Consider the following 19,281-nt stretch of genomic DNA (forward strand, 5'->3'; position numbering starts at 1 on the left):
AGCCCCACGTTGGGCGGTTAATTTTTATTGTATCGTTTGGCACTTTGTAGAAGACGGAAAAATACACGATAACTGCAATCTAGTGAGTTTTATATTTGCCACCTAATGTTTATTAGACATAAATCGATTTCATAAACGGTGGTCTATAAAAGTGCACGAGTTCCTGCTATCATTTTACTTGATCGCAGCCGTACCCGTGAATTTCGTGCCAAAAGTGTCTTTTTCAAAATCAAAACACGAAATCGGACTCTGAATGCCGATTCCATTGAAAATCTGTTTCAAGATCGCGCATTTAATATACGCCGTATATTTCTACAGGGTGATCTGATCCAATAAAGGTATACAAAAGATGTAGATATATATAGTGACTGCATTTTATTTCTCATTTCAGGAAGAAGAAAAAAGTATTTGCAAGGATATCTTATATTTGTTGATCGAAAACTTGTGCTGACTTTGACATTGCCGTGTGAATACGGATCGCTATTTAGAAATCGCCTGCCGAAATTCCTCGGTCATGCTACTGCAAAAAGTCTTCGACCACGACGAGACTCGAACTCGCAATCTTCTGATTCGAAGTCAGACGCCTTATCCATTAGGCCACGCGGTCTTAGCAATACATTCGGGCAAAATAGAACTTAAACATCGCAAATCTGGATAGTGGCATTTTGCCTTCTCTCTGAATAATCTGCCTTTGACGTAATCAAAAATGGTCAAGAAACACAATACAAAATGTGATAGCCTAATGAATCGAATTCGAACGTATATCATATATATATATATGCTTTATAATGCATTTACATTATTACTGGGCTCTATATTGACAATGAAACATTTCTGAGATTTTGGCGCCAACATTGTTTTCACACTAAAGCTAACAGAATTTGTGGCTTTTCAATATAAAATCAATGGAACTGATTAAATAGTTTTGCATTTGTTCTTTAGATGTAACAAATAGTCATGGACAAACAGGTTGACTCAAAAATAACTATCGCACTAACCGCTTCTTACAAACGACACCCATTTCTTTACAATTGGTATACATCTGCCCGGCTAGCTCAGTCGGTAGAGCACGAGACTCTTAATCTCGGGGTCGTGGGTTCGAGCCCCACGTTGGGCGGTTAATTTTTATTGTATCGTTTGGCACTTTGTAGAAGACGGAAAAATACACGATAACTGCAATCTAGTGAGTTTTATATTTGCCACCTAATGTTTATTAGACATAAATCGATTTCATAAACGGTGGTCTATAAAAGTGCACGAGTTCCTGCTATCATTTTACTTGATCGCAGCCGTACCCGTGAATTTCGTGCCAAAAGTGTCTTTTTCAAAATCAAAACACGAAATCGGACTCTGAATGCCGATTCCATTGAAAATCTGTTTCAAGATCGCGCATTTAATATACGCCGTATATTTCTACAGGGTGATCTGATCCAATAAAGGTATACAAAAGATGTAGATATATATAGTGACTGCATTTTATTTCTCATTTCAGGAAGAAGAAAAAAGTATTTGCAAGGATATCTTATATTTGTTGATCGAAAACTTGTGCTGACTTTGACATTGCCGTGTGAATACGGATCGCTATTTAGAAATCGCCTGCCGAAATTCCTCGGTCATGCTACTGCAAAAAGTCTTCGACCACGACGAGACTCGAACTCGCAATCTTCTGATTCGAAGTCAGACGCCTTATCCATTAGGCCACGCGGTCTTAGCAATACATTCGGGCAAAATAGAACTTAAACATCGCAAATCTGGATAGTGGCATTTTGCCTTCTCTCTGAATAATCTGCCTTTGACGTAATCAAAAATGGTCAAGAAACACAATACAAAATGTGATAGCCTAATGAATCGAATTCGAACGTATATCATATATATATATATGCTTTATAATGCATTTACATTATTACTGGGCTCTATATTGACAATGAAACATTTCTGAGATTTTGGCGCCAACATTGTTTTCACACTAAAGCTAACAGAATTTGTGGCTTTTCAATATAAAATCAATGGAACTGATTAAATAGTTTTGCATTTGTTCTTTAGATGTAACAAATAGTCATGGACAAACAGGTTGACTCAAAAATAACTATCGCACTAACCGCTTCTTACAAACGACACCCATTTCTTTACAATTGGTATACATCTGCCCGGCTAGCTCAGTCGGTAGAGCACGAGACTCTTAATCTCGGGGTCGTGGGTTCGAGCCCCACGTTGGGCGGTTAATTTTTATTGTATCGTTTGGCACTTTGTAGAAGACGGAAAAATACACGATAACTGCAATCTAGTGAGTTTTATATTTGCCACCTAATGTTTATTAGACATAAATCGATTTCATAAACGGTGGTCTATAAAAGTGCACGAGTTCCTGCTATCATTTTACTTGATCGCAGCCGTACCCGTGAATTTCGTGCCAAAAGTGTCTTTTTCAAAATCAAAACACGAAATCGGACTCTGAATGCCGATTCCATTGAAAATCTGTTTCAAGATCGCGCATTTAATATACGCCGTATATTTCTACAGGGTGATCTGATCCAATAAAGGTATACAAAAGATGTAGATATATATAGTGACTGCATTTTATTTCTCATTTCAGGAAGAAGAAAAAAGTATTTGCAAGGATATCTTATATTTGTTGATCGAAAACTTGTGCTGACTTTGACATTGCCGTGTGAATACGGATCGCTATTTAGAAATCGCCTGCCGAAATTCCTCGGTCATGCTACTGCAAAAAGTCTTCGACCACGACGAGACTCGAACTCGCAATCTTCTGATTCGAAGTCAGACGCCTTATCCATTAGGCCACGCGGTCTTAGCAATACATTCGGGCAAAATAGAACTTAAACATCGCAAATCTGGATAGTGGCATTTTGCCTTCTCTCTGAATAATCTGCCTTTGACGTAATCAAAAATGGTCAAGAAACACAATACAAAATGTGATAGCCTAATGAATCGAATTCGAACGTATATCATATATATATATATGCTTTATAATGCATTTACATTATTACTGGGCTCTATATTGACAATGAAACATTTCTGAGATTTTGGCGCCAACATTGTTTTCACACTAAAGCTAACAGAATTTGTGGCTTTTCAATATAAAATCAATGGAACTGATTAAATAGTTTTGCATTTGTTCTTTAGATGTAACAAATAGTCATGGACAAACAGGTTGACTCAAAAATAACTATCGCACTAACCGCTTCTTACAAACGACACCCATTTCTTTACAATTGGTATACATCTGCCCGGCTAGCTCAGTCGGTAGAGCACGAGACTCTTAATCTCGGGGTCGTGGGTTCGAGCCCCACGTTGGGCGGTTAATTTTTATTGTATCGTTTGGCACTTTGTAGAAGACGGAAAAATACACGATAACTGCAATCTAGTGAGTTTTATATTTGCCACCTAATGTTTATTAGACATAAATCGATTTCATAAACGGTGGTCTATAAAAGTGCACGAGTTCCTGCTATCATTTTACTTGATCGCAGCCGTACCCGTGAATTTCGTGCCAAAAGTGTCTTTTTCAAAATCAAAACACGAAATCGGACTCTGAATGCCGATTCCATTGAAAATCTGTTTCAAGATCGCGCATTTAATATACGCCGTATATTTCTACAGGGTGATCTGATCCAATAAAGGTATACAAAAGATGTAGATATATATAGTGACTGCATTTTATTTCTCATTTCAGGAAGAAGAAAAAAGTATTTGCAAGGATATCTTATATTTGTTGATCGAAAACTTGTGCTGACTTTGACATTGCCGTGTGAATACGGATCGCTATTTAGAAATCGCCTGCCGAAATTCCTCGGTCATGCTACTGCAAAAAGTCTTCGACCACGACGAGACTCGAACTCGCAATCTTCTGATTCGAAGTCAGACGCCTTATCCATTAGGCCACGCGGTCTTAGCAATACATTCGGGCAAAATAGAACTTAAACATCGCAAATCTGGATAGTGGCATTTTGCCTTCTCTCTGAATAATCTGCCTTTGACGTAATCAAAAATGGTCAAGAAACACAATACAAAATGTGATAGCCTAATGAATCGAATTCGAACGTATATCATATATATATATATGCTTTATAATGCATTTACATTATTACTGGGCTCTATATTGACAATGAAACATTTCTGAGATTTTGGCGCCAACATTGTTTTCACACTAAAGCTAACAGAATTTGTGGCTTTTCAATATAAAATCAATGGAACTGATTAAATAGTTTTGCATTTGTTCTTTAGATGTAACAAATAGTCATGGACAAACAGGTTGACTCAAAAATAACTATCGCACTAACCGCTTCTTACAAACGACACCCATTTCTTTACAATTGGTATACATCTGCCCGGCTAGCTCAGTCGGTAGAGCACGAGACTCTTAATCTCGGGGTCGTGGGTTCGAGCCCCACGTTGGGCGGTTAATTTTTATTGTATCGTTTGGCACTTTGTAGAAGACGGAAAAATACACGATAACTGCAATCTAGTGAGTTTTATATTTGCCACCTAATGTTTATTAGACATAAATCGATTTCATAAACGGTGGTCTATAAAAGTGCACGAGTTCCTGCTATCATTTTACTTGATCGCAGCCGTACCCGTGAATTTCGTGCCAAAAGTGTCTTTTTCAAAATCAAAACACGAAATCGGACTCTGAATGCCGATTCCATTGAAAATCTGTTTCAAGATCGCGCATTTAATATACGCCGTATATTTCTACAGGGTGATCTGATCCAATAAAGGTATACAAAAGATGTAGATATATATAGTGACTGCATTTTATTTCTCATTTCAGGAAGAAGAAAAAAGTATTTGCAAGGATATCTTATATTTGTTGATCGAAAACTTGTGCTGACTTTGACATTGCCGTGTGAATACGGATCGCTATTTAGAAATCGCCTGCCGAAATTCCTCGGTCATGCTACTGCAAAAAGTCTTCGACCACGACGAGACTCGAACTCGCAATCTTCTGATTCGAAGTCAGACGCCTTATCCATTAGGCCACGCGGTCTTAGCAATACATTCGGGCAAAATAGAACTTAAACATCGCAAATCTGGATAGTGGCATTTTGCCTTCTCTCTGAATAATCTGCCTTTGACGTAATCAAAAATGGTCAAGAAACACAATACAAAATGTGATAGCCTAATGAATCGAATTCGAACGTATATCATATATATATATATGCTTTATAATGCATTTACATTATTACTGGGCTCTATATTGACAATGAAACATTTCTGAGATTTTGGCGCCAACATTGTTTTCACACTAAAGCTAACAGAATTTGTGGCTTTTCAATATAAAATCAATGGAACTGATTAAATAGTTTTGCATTTGTTCTTTAGATGTAACAAATAGTCATGGACAAACAGGTTGACTCAAAAATAACTATCGCACTAACCGCTTCTTACAAACGACACCCATTTCTTTACAATTGGTATACATCTGCCCGGCTAGCTCAGTCGGTAGAGCACGAGACTCTTAATCTCGGGGTCGTGGGTTCGAGCCCCACGTTGGGCGGTTAATTTTTATTGTATCGTTTGGCACTTTGTAGAAGACGGAAAAATACACGATAACTGCAATCTAGTGAGTTTTATATTTGCCACCTAATGTTTATTAGACATAAATCGATTTCATAAACGGTGGTCTATAAAAGTGCACGAGTTCCTGCTATCATTTTACTTGATCGCAGCCGTACCCGTGAATTTCGTGCCAAAAGTGTCTTTTTCAAAATCAAAACACGAAATCGGACTCTGAATGCCGATTCCATTGAAAATCTGTTTCAAGATCGCGCATTTAATATACGCCGTATATTTCTACAGGGTGATCTGATCCAATAAAGGTATACAAAAGATGTAGATATATATAGTGACTGCATTTTATTTCTCATTTCAGGAAGAAGAAAAAAGTATTTGCAAGGATATCTTATATTTGTTGATCGAAAACTTGTGCTGACTTTGACATTGCCGTGTGAATACGGATCGCTATTTAGAAATCGCCTGCCGAAATTCCTCGGTCATGCTACTGCAAAAAGTCTTCGACCACGACGAGACTCGAACTCGCAATCTTCTGATTCGAAGTCAGACGCCTTATCCATTAGGCCACGCGGTCTTAGCAATACATTCGGGCAAAATAGAACTTAAACATCGCAAATCTGGATAGTGGCATTTTGCCTTCTCTCTGAATAATCTGCCTTTGACGTAATCAAAAATGGTCAAGAAACACAATACAAAATGTGATAGCCTAATGAATCGAATTCGAACGTATATCATATATATATATATGCTTTATAATGCATTTACATTATTACTGGGCTCTATATTGACAATGAAACATTTCTGAGATTTTGGCGCCAACATTGTTTTCACACTAAAGCTAACAGAATTTGTGGCTTTTCAATATAAAATCAATGGAACTGATTAAATAGTTTTGCATTTGTTCTTTAGATGTAACAAATAGTCATGGACAAACAGGTTGACTCAAAAATAACTATCGCACTAACCGCTTCTTACAAACGACACCCATTTCTTTACAATTGGTATACATCTGCCCGGCTAGCTCAGTCGGTAGAGCACGAGACTCTTAATCTCGGGGTCGTGGGTTCGAGCCCCACGTTGGGCGGTTAATTTTTATTGTATCGTTTGGCACTTTGTAGAAGACGGAAAAACACACGATAACTGCAATCTAGTGAGTTTTATATTTGCCACCTAATGTTTATTAGACATAAATCGATTTCATAAACGGTGGTCTATAAAAGTGCACGAGTTCCTGCTATCATTTTACTTGATCGCAGCCGTACCCGTGAATTTCGTGCCAAAAGTGTCTTTTTCAAAATCAAAACACGAAATCGGACTCTGAATGCCGATTCCATTGAAAATCTGTTTCAAGATCGCGCATTTAATATACGCCGTATATTTCTACAGGGTGATCTGATCCAATAAAGGTATACAAAAGATGTAGATATATATAGTGACTGCATTTATTTCTCATTTCAGGAAGAAGAAAAAAGTATTTGCAAGGATATCTTATATTTGTTGATCGAAAACTTGTGCTGACTTTGACATTGCCGTGTGAATACGTACGGATCGCTATTTAGAAATCGCCTGCCGAAATTCCTCGGTCATGCTACTGCAAAAAGTCTTCGACCACGACGAGACTCGAACTCGCAATCTTCTGATTCGAAGTCAGACGCCTTATCCATTAGGCCACGCGGTCTTAGCAATACATTCGGGCAAAATAGAACTTAAACATCGCAAATCTGGATAGTGGCATTTTGCCTTCTCTCTGAATAATCTGCCTTTGACGTAATCAAAAATGGTCAAGAAACACAATACAAAATGTGATAGCCTAATGAATCGAATTCGAACGTATATCATATATATATATATGCTTTATAATGCATTTACATTATTACTGGGCTCTATATTGACAATGAAACATTTCTGAGATTTTGGCGCCAACATTGTTTTCACACTAAAGCTAACAGAATTTGTGGCTTTTCAATATAAAATCAATGGAACTGATTAAATAGTTTTGCATTTGTTCTTTAGATGTAACAAATAGTCATGGACAAACAGGTTGACTCAAAAATAACTATCGCACTAACCGCTTCTTACAAACGACACCCATTTCTTTACAATTGGTATACATCTGCCCGGCTAGCTCAGTCGGTAGAGCACGAGACTCTTAATCTCGGGGTCGTGGGTTCGAGCCCCACGTTGGGCGGTTAATTTTTATTGTATCGTTTGGCACTTTGTAGAAGACGGAAAAATACACGATAACTGCAATCTAGTGAGTTTTATATTTGCCACCTAATGTTTATTAGACATAAATCGATTTCATAAACGGTGGTCTATAAAAGTGCACGAGTTCCTGCTATCATTTTACTTGATCGCAGCCGTACCCGTGAATTTCGTGCCAAAAGTGTCTTTTTCAAAATCAAAACACGAAATCGGACTCTGAATGCCGATTCCATTGAAAATCTGTTTCAAGATCGCGCATTTAATATACGCCGTATATTTCTACAGGGTGATCTGATCCAATAAAGGTATACAAAAGATGTAGATATATATAGTGACTGCATTTTATTTCTCATTTCAGGAAGAAGAAAAAAGTATTTGCAAGGATATCTTATATTTGTTGATCGAAAACTTGTGCTGACTTTGACATTGCCGTGTGAATACGGATCGCTATTTAGAAATCGCCTGCCGAAATTCCTCGGTCATGCTACTGCAAAAAGTCTTCGACCACGACGAGACTCGAACTCGCAATCTTCTGATTCGAAGTCAGACGCCTTATCCATTAGGCCACGCGGTCTTAGCAATACATTCGGGCAAAATAGAACTTAAACATCGCAAATCTGGATAGTGGCATTTTGCCTTCTCTCTGAATAATCTGCCTTTGACGTAATCAAAAATGGTCAAGAAACACAATACAAAATGTGATAGCCTAATGAATCGAATTCGAACGTATATCATATATATATATATGCTTTATAATGCATTTACATTATTACTGGGCTCTATATTGACAATGAAACATTTCTGAGATTTTGGCGCCAACATTGTTTTCACACTAAAGCTAACAGAATTTGTGGCTTTTCAATATAAAATCAATGGAACTGATTAAATAGTTTTGCATTTGTTCTTTAGATGTAACAAATAGTCATGGACAAACAGGTTGACTCAAAAATAACTATCGCACTAACCGCTTCTTACAAACGACACCCATTTCTTTACAATTGGTATACATCTGCCCGGCTAGCTCAGTCGGTAGAGCACGAGACTCTTAATCTCGGGGTCGTGGGTTCGAGCCCCACGTTGGGCGGTTAATTTTTATTGTATCGTTTGGCACTTTGTAGAAGACGGAAAAATACACGATAACTGCAATCTAGTGAGTTTTATATTTGCCACCTAATGTTTATTAGACATAAATCGATTTCATAAACGGTGGTCTATAAAAGTGCACGAGTTCCTGCTATCATTTTACTTGATCGCAGCCGTACCCGTGAATTTCGTGCCAAAAGTGTCTTTTTCAAAATCAAAACACGAAATCGGACTCTGAATGCCGATTCCATTGAAAATCTGTTTCAAGATCGCGCATTTAATATACGCCGTATATTTCTACAGGGTGATCTGATCCAATAAAGGTATACAAAAGATGTAGATATATATAGTGACTGCATTTTATTTCTCATTTCAGGAAGAAGAAAAAAGTATTTGCAAGGATATCTTATATTTGTTGATCGAAAACTTGTGCTGACTTTGACATTGCCGTGTGAATACGGATCGCTATTTAGAAATCGCCTGCCGAAATTCCTCGGTCATGCTACTGCAAAAAGTCTTCGACCACGACGAGACTCGAACTCGCAATCTTCTGATTCGAAGTCAGACGCCTTATCCATTAGGCCACGCGGTCTTAGCAATACATTCGGGCAAAATAGAACTTAAACATCGCAAATCTGGATAGTGGCATTTTGCCTTCTCTCTGAATAATCTGCCTTTGACGTAATCAAAAATGGTCAAGAAACACAATACAAAATGTGATAGCCTAATGAATCGAATTCGAACGTATATCATATATATATATGCTTTATAATGCATTTACATTATTACTGGGCTCTATATTGACAATGAAACATTTCTGAGATTTTGGCGCCAACATTGTTTTCACACTAAAGCTAACAGAATTTGTGGCTTTTCAATATAAAATCAATGGAACTGATTAAATAGTTTTGCATTTGTTCTTTAGATGTAACAAATAGTCATGGACAAACAGGTTGACTCAAAAATAACTATCGCACTAACCGCTTCTTACAAACGACACCCATTTCTTTACAATTGGTATACATCTGCCCGGCTAGCTCAGTCGGTAGAGCACGAGACTCTTAATCTCGGGGTCGTGGGTTCGAGCCCCACGTTGGGCGGTTAATTTTTATTGTATCGTTTGGCACTTTGTAGAAGACGGAAAAATACACGATAACTGCAATCTAGTGAGTTTTATATTTGCCACCTAATGTTTATTAGACATAAATCGATTTCATAAACGGTGGTCTATAAAAGTGCACGAGTTCCTGCTATCATTTTACTTGATCGCAGCCGTACCCGTGAATTTCGTGCCAAAAGTGTCTTTTTCAAAATCAAAACACGAAATCGGACTCTGAATGCCGATTCCATTGAAAATCTGTTTCAAGATCGCGCATTTAATATACGCCGTATATTTCTACAGGGTGATCTGATCCAATAAAGGTATACAAAAGATGTAGATATATATAGTGACTGCATTTTATTTCTCATTTCAGGAAGAAGAAAAAAGTATTTGCAAGGATATCTTATATTTGTTGATCGAAAACTTGTGCTGACTTTGACATTGCCGTGTGAATACGGATCGCTATTTAGAAATCGCCTGCCGAAATTCCTCGGTCATGCTACTGCAAAAAGTCTTCGACCACGACGAGACTCGAACTCGCAATCTTCTGATTCGAAGTCAGACGCCTTATCCATTAGGCCACGCGGTCTTAGCAATACATTCGGGCAAAATAGAACTTAAACATCGCAAATCTGGATAGTGGCATTTTGCCTTCTCTCTGAATAATCTGCCTTTGACGTAATCAAAAATGGTCAAGAAACACAATACAAAATGTGATAGCCTAATGAATCGAATTCGAACGTATATCATATATATATATGCTTTATAATGCATTTACATTATTACTGGGCTCTATATTGACAATGAAACATTTCTGAGATTTTGGCGCCAACATTGTTTTCACACTAAAGCTAACAGAATTTGTGGCTTTTCAATATAAAATCAATGGAACTGATTAAATAGTTTTGCATTTGTTCTTTAGATGTAACAAATAGTCATGGACAAACAGGTTGACTCAAAAATAACTATCGCACTAACCGCTTCTTACAAACGACACCCATTTCTTTACAATTGGTATACATCTGCTTAATGTTAATATACACGGACTTTTTCACATAGAAATGGGATTGCTCCTGTTATTGTGTTATTATTTCTATAGGATTTGGATATTACCAGCCGGATTTAGTAAATATAACTATTATAACAGTAATGTAAGTTAAATTACTGACATTTTTGAAAATTATTTTGCGTTTTATTGTTGTTTTGTGAACTTTACTATTCTTCTTGTGAAAATAGAGGTACCTATCAGGGAAATCATAATGGAAACATTGCCGAAGCCTTTAGTCGCCTTAATTAACAGTATTATTGATGAATATGAGCAACTGACATGGAACTCTCATTATTTAGGTGACAAAATGCGTATTTCATTGGTTTGGACAAGGGGTGATTTAGTACACGTCAATAGGGGAGTGAAACATAAGTCAAGATCAAATAGAGAGAGAGACAATAAAAGGATGAAAACATGGAAGGAAAGAGCAGAAAGTACTAATAATGACGTTGATAAGACATGTAATAGCGATAATCCGGATAATTCAGAGGTGATAATGGACTCGGAAGGTGAATCACAATACGATTGTCACTTAGATCTCCCATTAGTAGCCCCCGAGCAGATGAACATTACACCTGTATTGAAAGTTGTCCAACCAGTTAGTGTATCGCTGGACAAAACAAATGAGGACAATAAATTAACGGAAAGAACAGTGTGTAACGGTTCGATGATTAAAAGGAATGTAAACACCGAAGTTGGCAATATAGAAAATAAAGAAAAGGACGGAATAAAAACTTTAGATCCGAAATTGATAATTACTGGGAACAATCTTAGTACAGACAGTCATTATCACAAAATTGTTTTTAATAGACGATCTGACGGAAGTTGCATAATAGGAAAAGTGAAAAACAGAGACACCGTAGTTATGTGTAGTATAGCGACACGAGAAATCAGACATGTAAATTTGGACAGCGAGAAATCGGACTTTGAAATCGCAATGCATTGCGTAAATCGATTTAATGACGTAAGAAAATGGGACACTTGTGACATTGATTGTTACGTTCGTGATATTCCAAGGATGGAAAGATACGCGGAGAAATATAGACTGTGTTCATAATGTTTCAATGAATAAACAGTTAAGATGGAAAATAATATATGTTTATACACGAAAAAATTATTGATTTATTGTTGTGCCGGTGAATTAAAATTCTGGTCTGGAAACCAGCCGTTTTTTATGTATCACATGGAAAATACATTAAAATAGAATATTTGCGTATGTAAACATTTATGGTTTTTTTTTCTTGAACTGTTTCAAATGTTGTTTTTATTGTTTTATATAAAAAAAAAAAAAAAGACAAAAATAAAGAAAAAGTTTTATAATCTGACAGTGAATTCGAAGTTAGTGGAAAATATTTCACGCAATATTGTTATATAAAATGTCGAACGTTATCATTTCAGAGACAGGACAATAAGTTATATGAATGTTTTCATTTATATGTGTATTTTCAAACTGTGATATGTATATATGAAGTGTGATCATAATAAAGATAAAAAAAAAAGAGCACGAGACTCTTAATCTCGGGGTCGTGGGTTCGAGCCCCACGTTGGGCGGTTAATTTTTATTGTATCGTTTGGCACTTTGTAGAAGACGGAAAAATACACGATAACTGCAATCTAGTGAGTTTTATATTTGCCACCTAATGTTTATTAGACATAAATCGATTTCATAAACGGTGGTCTATAAAAGTGCACGAGTTCCTGCTATCATTTTACTTGATCGCAGCCGTACCCGTGAATTTCGTGCCAAAAGTGTCTTTTTCAAAATCAAAACACGAAATCGGACTCTGAATGCCGATTCCATTGAAAATCTGTTTCAAGATCGCGCATTTAATATACGCCGTATATTTCTACAGGGTGATCTGATCCAATAAAGGTATACAAAAGATGTAGATATATATAGTGACTGCATTTTATTTCTCATTTCAGGAAGAAGAAAAAAGTATTTGCAAGGATATCTTATATTTGTTGATCGAAAACTTGTGCTGACTTTGACATTGCCGTGTGAATACGGATCGCTATTTAGAAATCGCCTGCCGAAATTCCTCGGTCATGCTACTGCAAAAAGTCTTCGACCACGACGAGACTCGAACTCGCAATCTTCTGATTCGAAGTCAGACGCCTTATCCATTAGGCCACGCGGTCTTAGCAATACATTCGGGCAAAATAGAACTTAAACATCGCAAATCTGGATAGTGGCATTTTGCCTTCTCTCTGAATAATCTGCCTTTGACGTAATCAAAAATGGTCAAGAAACACAATACAAAATGTGATAGCCTAATGAATCGAATTCGAACGTATATCATATATATATATGCTTTATAATGCATTTACATTATTACTGGGCTCTATATTGACAATGAAACATTTCTGAGATTTTGGCGCCAACATTGTTTTCACACTAAAGCTAACAGAATTTGTGGCTTTTCAATATAAAATCAATGGAACTGATTAAATAGTTTTGCATTTGTTCTTTAGATGTAACAAATAGTCATGGACAAACAGGTTGACTCAAAAATAACTATCGCACTAACCGCTTCTTACAAACGACACCCATTTCTTTACAATTGGTATACATCTGCCCGGCTAGCTCAGTCGGTAGAGCACGAGACTCTTAATCTCGGGGTCGTGGGTTCGAGCCCCACGTTGGGCGGTTAATTTTTATTGTATCGTTTGGCACTTTGTAGAAGACGGAAAAATACACGATAACTGCAATCTAGTGAGTTTTATATTTGCCACCTAATGTTTATTAGACATAAATCGATTTCATAAACGGTGGTCTATAAAAGTGCACGAGTTCCTGCTATCATTTTACTTGATCGCAGCCGTACCCGTGAATTTCGTGCCAAAAGTGTCTTTTTCAAAATCAAAACACGAAATCGGACTCTGAATGCCGATTCCATTGAAAATCTGTTTCAAGATCGCGCATTTAATATACGCCGTATATTTCTACAGGGTGATCTGGTCCAATAAAGGTATACAAAAGATGTAGATATATATAGTGACTGCATTTTATTTCTCATTTCAGGAAGAAGAAAAAAGTATTTGCAAGGATATCTTATATTTGTTGATCGAAAACTTGTGCTGACTTTGACATTGCCGTGTGAATACGGATCGCTATTTAGAAATCGCCTGCCGAAATTCCTCGGTCATGCTACTGCAAAAAGTCTTCGACCACGACGAGACTCGAACTCGCAATCTTCTGATTCGAAGTCAGACGCCTTATCCATTAGGCCACGCGGTCTTAGCAATACATTCGGGCAAAATAGAACTTAAACATCGCAAATCTGGATAGTGGCATTTTGCCTTCTCTCTGAATAATCTGCCTTTGACGTAATCAAAAATGGTCAAGAAACACAATACAAAATGTGATAGCCTAATGAATCGAATTCGAACGTATATCATATATATATATGCTTTATAATGCATTTACATTATTACTGGGCTCTATATTGACAATGAAACATTTCTGAGATTTTGGCGCCAACATTGTTTTCACACTAAAGCTAACAGAATTTGTGGCTTTTCAATATAAAATCAATGGAACTGATTAAATAGTTTTGCATTTGTTCTTTAGATGTAACAAATAGTCATGGACAAACAGGTTGACTCAAAAATAACTATCGCACTAACCGCTTCTTACAAACGACACCCATTTCTTTACAATTGGTATACATCTGCTTAATGTTAATATACACGGACTTTTTCACATAGAAATGGGATTGCTCCTGTTATTGTGTTATTATTTCTATAGGATTTGGATATTACCAGCCGGATTTAGTAAATATAACTATTATAACAGTAATGTAAGTTAAATTACTGACATTTTTGAAAATTATTTTGCGTTTTATTGTTGTTTTGTGAACTTTACTATTCTTCTTGTGAAAATAGAGGTACCTATCAGGGAAATCATAATGGAAACATTGCCGAAGCCTTTAGTCGCCTTAATTAACAGTATTATTGATGAATATGAGCAACTGACATGGAACTCTCATTATTTAGGTGACAAAATGCGTATTTCATTGGTTTGGACAAGGGGTGATTTAGTACACCTCAATAGGGGAGTGAAACATAAGTCAAGATCAAATAGAGAGAGAGACAATAAAAGGATGAAAACATGGAAGGAAAGAGCAGAAAGTACTAATAATGACGTTGATAAGACATGTAATAGCGATAATCCGGATAATTCAGAGGTGATAATGGACTCGGAAGGTGAATCACAATACGATTGTCACTTAGATCTCCCATTAGTAGCCCCCGAGCAGATGAACATTACACCTGTATTGAAAGTTGTCCAACCAGTTAGTGTATCGCTGGACAAAACAAATGAGGACAATAAATTAACGGAAAGAACAGTGTGTAACGGTTCGATGATTAAAAGGAATGTAAACACCGAAGTTGGCAATATAGAAAATAAAGAAAAGGACGGAATAAAAACTTTAGATCCGAAATTGATAATTACTGGGAACAATCTTAGTACAGACAGTCATTATCACAAAATTGTTTTTAATAGACGATCTGACGGAAGTTGCATAATAGGAAAAGTGAAAAACAGAGACACCGTAGTTATGTGTAGTATAGCGACACGAGAAATCAGACATGTAAATTTGGACAGCGAGAAATCGGACTTTGAAATCGCAATGCATTGCGTAAATCGATTTAATGACGTAAGAAAATGGGACACTTGTGACATTGATTGTTACGTTCGTGATATTCCAAGGATGGAAAGATACGCGGAGAAATATAGACTGTGTTCATAATGTTTCAATGAATAAACAGTTAAGATGGAAAATAATATATGTTTATACACGAAAAAATTATTGATTTATTGTTGTGCCGGTGAATTAAAATTCTGGTCTGGAAACCAGCCGTTTTTTATGTATCACATGGAAAATACATTAAAATAGAATATTTGCGTATGTAAACATTTATGGTTTTTTTTTCTTGAACTGTTTCAAATGTTGTTTTTATTGTTTTATATAAAAAAAAAAAAAAAGACAAAAATAAAGAAAAAGTTTTATAATCTGACAGTGAATTCGAAGTTAGTGGAAAATATTTCACGCAATATTGTTATATAAAATGTCGAACGTTATCATTTCAGAGACAGGACAATAAGTTATATGAATGTTTTCATTTATATGTGTATTTTCAAACTGTGATATGTATATATGAAGTGTGATCATAATAAAGATAAAAAAAAAAGAGCACGAGACTCTTAATCTCGGGGTCGTGGGTTCGAGCCCCACGTTGGGCGGTTAATTTTTATTGTATCGTTTGGCACTTTGTAGAAGACGGAAAAATACACGATAACTGCAATCTAGTGAGTTTTATATTTGCCACCTAATGTTTATTAGACATAAATCGATTTCATAAACGGTGGTCTATAAAAGTGCACGAGTTCCTGCTATCATTTTACTTGATCGCAGCCGTACCCGTGAATTTCGTGCCAAAAGTGTCTTTTTCAAAATCAAAACACGAAATCGGACTCTGAATGCCGATTCCATTGAAAATCTGTTTCAAGATCGCGCATTTAATATACGCCGTATATTTCTACAGGGTGATCTGATCCAATAAAGGTATACAAAAGATGTAGATATATATAGTGACTGCATTTTATTTCTCATTTCAGGAAGAAGAAAAAAGTATTTGCAAGGATATCTTATATTTGTTGATCGAAAACTTGTGCTGACTTTGACATTGCCGTGTGAATACGGATCGCTATTTAGAAATCGCCTGCCGAAATTCCTCGGTCATGCTACTGCAAAAAGTCTTCGACCACGACGAGACTCGAACTCTCAATCTTCTGATTCGAAGTCAGACGCCTTATCCATTAGGCCACGCGGTCTTAGCAATACATTCGGGCAAAATAGAACTTAAACATCGCAAATCTGGATAGTGGCATTTTGCCTTCTCTCTGAATAATCTGCCTTTGACGTAATCAAAAATGGTCAAGAAACACAATACAAAATGTGATAGCCTAATGAATCGAATTCGAACGTATATCATATATATATATGCTTTATAATGCATTTACATTATTACTGGGCTCTATATTGACAATGAAACATTTCTGAGATTTTGGCGCCAACATTGTTTTCACACTAAAGCTAACAGAATTTGTGGCTTTTCAATATAAAATCAATGGAACTGATTAAATAGTTTTGCATTTGTTCTTTAGATGTAACAAATAGTCATGGACAAACAGGTTGACTCAAAAATAACTATCGCACTAACCGCTTCTTACAAACGACACCCATTTCTTTACAATTGGTATACATCTGCCCGACTAGCTCAGTCGGTAGAGCACGAGACTCTTAATCTCGGGGTCGTGGGTTCGAGCCCCACGTTGGGCGGTTAATTTTTATTGTATCGTTTGGCACTTTGTAGAAGACGGAAAAATACACGATAACTGCAATCTAGTGAGTTTTATATTTGCCACCTAATGTTTATTAGACATAAATCGATTTCATAAACGGTGGTCTATAAAAGTGCACGAGTTCCTGCTATCATTTTACTTGATCGCAGCCGTACCCGTGAATTTCGTGCCAAAAGTGTCTTTTTCAAAATCAAAACACGAAATCGGACTCTGAATGCCGATTCCATTGAAAATCTGTTTCAAGATCGCGCATTTAATATACGCCGTATATTTCTACAGGGTGATCTGATCCAATAAAGGTATACAAAAGATGTAGATATATATAGTGACTGCATTTTATTTCTCATTTCAGGAAGAAGAAAAAAGTATTTGCAAGGATATCTTATATTTGTTGATCGAAAACTTGTGCTGACTTTGACATTGCCGTGTGAATACGGATCGCTATTTAGAAATCGCCTGCCGAAATTCCTCGGTCATGCTACTGCAAAAAGTCTTCGACCACGACGAGACTCGAACTCGCAATCTTCTGATTCGAAGTCAGACGCCTTATCCATTAGGCCACGCGGTCTTAGCAATACATTCGGGCAAAATAGAACTTAAACATCGCAAATCTGGATAGTGGCATTTTGCCTTCTCTCTGAATAATCTGCCTTTGACGTAATCAAAAATGGTCAAGAAACACAATACAAAATGTGATAGCCTAATGAATCGAATTCGAACGTATATCATATATATATATGCTTTATAATGCATTTACATTATTACTGGGCTCTATATTGACAATGAAACATTTCTGAGATTTTGGCGCCAACATTGTTTTCACACTAAAGCTAACAGAATTTGTGGCTTTTCAATATAAAATCAATGGAACTGATTAAATAGTTTTGCATTTGTTCTTTAGATGTAACAAATAGTCATGGACAAACAGGTTGACTCAAAAATAACTATCGCACTAACCGCTTCTTACAAACGACACCCATTTCTTTACAATTGGTATACATCTGCCCGGCTAGCTCAGTCGGTAGAGCACGAGACTCTTAATCTCGGGGTCGTGGGTTCGAGCCCCACGTTGGGCGGTTAATTTTTATTGTATCGTTTGGCACTTTGTAGAAGACGGAAAAATACACGATAACTGCAATCTAGTGAGTTTTATATTTGCCACCTAATGTTTATTAGACATAAATCGATTTCATAAACGGTGGTCTATAAAAGTGCACGAGTTCCTGCTATCATTTTACTTGATCGCAGCCGTACCCGTGAATTTCGTGCCAAAAGTGTCTTTTTCAAAATCAAAACACGAAATCGGACTCTGAATGCCGATTCCATTGAAAATCTGTTTCAAGATCGCGCATTTAATATACGCCGTATATTTCTACAGGGTGATCTGATCCAATAAAGGTATACAAAAGATGTAGATATATATAGTGACTGCATTTTATTTCTCATTTCAGGAAGAAGAAAAAAGTATTTGCAAGGATATCTTATATTTGTTGATCGAAAACTTGTGCTGACTTTGACATTGCCGTGTGAATACGGATCGCTATTTAGAAATCGCCTGCCGAAATTCCTCGGTCATGCTACTGCAAAAAGTCTTCGACCACGACGAGACTCGAACTCGCAATCTTCTGATTCGAAGTCAGACGCCTTATCCATTAGGCCACGCGGTCTTAGCAATACATTCGGGCAAAATAGAACTTAAACATCGCAAATCTGGATAGTGGCATTTTGCCTTCTCTCTGAATAATCTGCCTTTGACGTAATCAAAAATGGTCAAGAAACACAATACAAAATGTGATAGCCTAATGAATCGAATTCGAACGTATATCATATATATATATGCTTTATAATGCATTTACATTATTACTGGGCTCTATATTGACAATGAAACATTTCTGAGATTTTGGCGCCAACATTGTTTTCACACTAAAGCTA

General features: G+C 36.6%; 14 non-coding genes across 14 annotated transcripts; all 14 read right to left on the bottom strand.

Annotated features, from left to right (window-relative positions):
- Positions 1-534: 534 nt before the first annotated feature.
- On the bottom strand, positions 535-607 carry Trnar-ucg (transfer RNA arginine (anticodon UCG)). The gene has a single exon. It is a non-coding gene; the product is annotated as a tRNA-Arg (tRNA).
- Positions 608-1,635: 1,028 nt separating this feature from the next.
- Trnar-ucg (transfer RNA arginine (anticodon UCG)) lies at positions 1,636-1,708 on the bottom strand. The gene has a single exon. It is a non-coding gene; the product is annotated as a tRNA-Arg (tRNA).
- A 1,028-nt stretch (positions 1,709-2,736) lies between these two features.
- On the bottom strand, positions 2,737-2,809 carry Trnar-ucg (transfer RNA arginine (anticodon UCG)). Its single transcript has one exon. It is a non-coding gene; the product is annotated as a tRNA-Arg (tRNA).
- A 1,028-nt stretch (positions 2,810-3,837) lies between these two features.
- Trnar-ucg (transfer RNA arginine (anticodon UCG)) lies at positions 3,838-3,910 on the bottom strand. Its single transcript has one exon. It is a non-coding gene; the product is annotated as a tRNA-Arg (tRNA).
- Positions 3,911-4,938: 1,028 nt separating this feature from the next.
- Positions 4,939-5,011, bottom strand: Trnar-ucg (transfer RNA arginine (anticodon UCG)). The gene has a single exon. It is a non-coding gene; the product is annotated as a tRNA-Arg (tRNA).
- A 1,028-nt stretch (positions 5,012-6,039) lies between these two features.
- Trnar-ucg (transfer RNA arginine (anticodon UCG)) lies at positions 6,040-6,112 on the bottom strand. Its single transcript has one exon. It is a non-coding gene; the product is annotated as a tRNA-Arg (tRNA).
- A 1,031-nt stretch (positions 6,113-7,143) lies between these two features.
- On the bottom strand, positions 7,144-7,216 carry Trnar-ucg (transfer RNA arginine (anticodon UCG)). Its single transcript has one exon. It is a non-coding gene; the product is annotated as a tRNA-Arg (tRNA).
- A 1,028-nt stretch (positions 7,217-8,244) lies between these two features.
- Trnar-ucg (transfer RNA arginine (anticodon UCG)) lies at positions 8,245-8,317 on the bottom strand. Its single transcript has one exon. It is a non-coding gene; the product is annotated as a tRNA-Arg (tRNA).
- A 1,028-nt stretch (positions 8,318-9,345) lies between these two features.
- Trnar-ucg (transfer RNA arginine (anticodon UCG)) lies at positions 9,346-9,418 on the bottom strand. The gene has a single exon. It is a non-coding gene; the product is annotated as a tRNA-Arg (tRNA).
- A 1,026-nt stretch (positions 9,419-10,444) lies between these two features.
- Trnar-ucg (transfer RNA arginine (anticodon UCG)) lies at positions 10,445-10,517 on the bottom strand. Its single transcript has one exon. It is a non-coding gene; the product is annotated as a tRNA-Arg (tRNA).
- Positions 10,518-13,045: 2,528 nt separating this feature from the next.
- Trnar-ucg (transfer RNA arginine (anticodon UCG)) lies at positions 13,046-13,118 on the bottom strand. Its single transcript has one exon. It is a non-coding gene; the product is annotated as a tRNA-Arg (tRNA).
- A 1,026-nt stretch (positions 13,119-14,144) lies between these two features.
- Trnar-ucg (transfer RNA arginine (anticodon UCG)) lies at positions 14,145-14,217 on the bottom strand. The gene has a single exon. It is a non-coding gene; the product is annotated as a tRNA-Arg (tRNA).
- Positions 14,218-17,844: 3,627 nt separating this feature from the next.
- Trnar-ucg (transfer RNA arginine (anticodon UCG)) lies at positions 17,845-17,917 on the bottom strand. Its single transcript has one exon. It is a non-coding gene; the product is annotated as a tRNA-Arg (tRNA).
- Positions 17,918-18,943: 1,026 nt separating this feature from the next.
- Trnar-ucg (transfer RNA arginine (anticodon UCG)) lies at positions 18,944-19,016 on the bottom strand. Its single transcript has one exon. It is a non-coding gene; the product is annotated as a tRNA-Arg (tRNA).
- Positions 19,017-19,281: the final 265 nt, after the last annotated feature.

This window comes from Mytilus trossulus, chromosome 3 (genome assembly GCF_036588685.1).
Source record: "Mytilus trossulus isolate FHL-02 chromosome 3, PNRI_Mtr1.1.1.hap1, whole genome shotgun sequence".
Lineage (NCBI taxonomy): Eukaryota > Metazoa > Mollusca > Bivalvia > Mytilida > Mytilidae > Mytilus > Mytilus trossulus.